The sequence below is a fragment of the Palaemon carinicauda genome, chromosome 40 (assembly GCF_036898095.1).
Source record: "Palaemon carinicauda isolate YSFRI2023 chromosome 40, ASM3689809v2, whole genome shotgun sequence".
Taxonomy (NCBI): domain Eukaryota; kingdom Metazoa; phylum Arthropoda; class Malacostraca; order Decapoda; family Palaemonidae; genus Palaemon; species Palaemon carinicauda.
In genome coordinates, this window is record NC_090764.1 from 15814348 (window position 1) to 15816047 (window position 1700).

The window sequence follows — 1700 nt, forward strand, 5'->3', positions numbered from 1 at the left end:
AGTAAAATTCCCACGTCAGTCGCTTCATACACTCTCCAGAGGGCTCACCATTAGCTAGCTGAACACCCCAACATACCCTGCGTCATTCGTTTGTCTCTCAAACATTTTTCTGTTACCTGGTAGTCTTTTACTTGCAAGAGATCTTTCATACCTTCTATTATTAGATTATACAAAAGGTCTCTGAACTTACAAAGATTCGGGGATACAAACACAAATCATGAATCTCAGATATTGCATCAAAAGTTCATATACGGTAATAAGATAAAGAAATATTGTAATAAAGCAGTATTATATCATTCATTACTATAAGATAAACATTTTCAACAACATGATATTATTTAATGTTACATGGGATTATTTGTTGACCAGTATATGAAAATCGTAGGCATGAGGCAGGTTAGGCATACCCTAGGCTAAAATTTAACAATATTCGATTTACAAACAGCTTCTTAAGTTTGTAAGTGGAGTCTCTAAGGTAATAGTGTTATAGAATACGGTGGGCCAATTATAGAGGACAGTTGCACAAATAGGAAACAGGCTATGCACTGTCTCTATAAGGTCTGCTTGCACGCCCTGTTCGTCACAATGACAGGACAAGTTTTTACCAAGGAAAACTGGGAAAGGAATGCCACCCACCATTCCTTCTCTACGACAAAGACACATAGGAATGCATTTGTTAAGACTTGGTGATATCGCAAGAAATTTGGATTTTGCTACTAAGATGTATAAAAATATACCCACCTATCCCACCATAAAAAAACGTATTGACTTTGAATTAAAAACTGACGCTCATCCAACCAATTGGAGGTATAGGCGCAAGCATACTATGCTATACACCTAGACTTATGCAATGCAACAAGCAACGTTTGGCATAACAGCGAAGCGACTGCGTGTGGATCAATCATCCAATGCAGTGTTACTTCATCAAAACATGCAACATGAGGGATTTGAGCAAACTGGGATGATTATACGTTTGACCATGAGACTAATTTGTACTTCACATTTTCTCATTATTTATTAAAACTGAAAATCAAATTGAAATTTAAGCCAAAGAAATATTACAGTCCACAATTATTTAAAAACGATTGATTAAGTAAATTCATTTAAACTGTTTTGATTATATTTAGCAAAAGTAAACCCTTCCGTAATAAAACTGACATAGCCGCCGGTGTGTAACGTTTCCGATAACAATTATATTTTTTATAAAAATGAAATAAGCAAATTGGCAATACTACTTACCAGAAAGTGCCTTAGCACTCAATTCGTAGAAACTTTTGATTGCAGACATCTTGGTTATATGTTAGAATTTGAAGAAAGACCCGAACAATGCGTATAAATGACACCTGCTAAGAGAGACTCGACGTCAAGAAATCCAGGGGTAAAGTAAAGTCACCCGCATTCTCTTCTTATCCCACGTCTATGAGAGAACGACAGTTGCCAACTTCTCTTTATGACATCTTTCAGTGTCTCAATTTGAACGTGCAAAAGCAATTTATGATATATGTATGTGATAGTTTTATATTATATGAGGTCGTATGTTATTAAGTTACATTGTTAGGATAGTTATCTAGGGTAAATGTTGATAATTATCTAATGTAATAAAAAGATAAATGATAACTCATTGCCATGCCCAACTGTTGAGGCTCGGCTGCTAGCTTAGCATACACGAATTATAGGAAGATCAAGAGAATGATATTAAG

General features: G+C 35.3%; 1 pseudogene; it reads right to left on the bottom strand.

The window, feature by feature from the left end:
• LOC137631710 (glutathione peroxidase 2-like) overlaps positions 1-1398 on the bottom strand; it is a 19698-nt pseudogene extending 18300 nt beyond the window's left edge.
• Between the last annotated feature and the right edge of the window lie 302 nt (positions 1399-1700).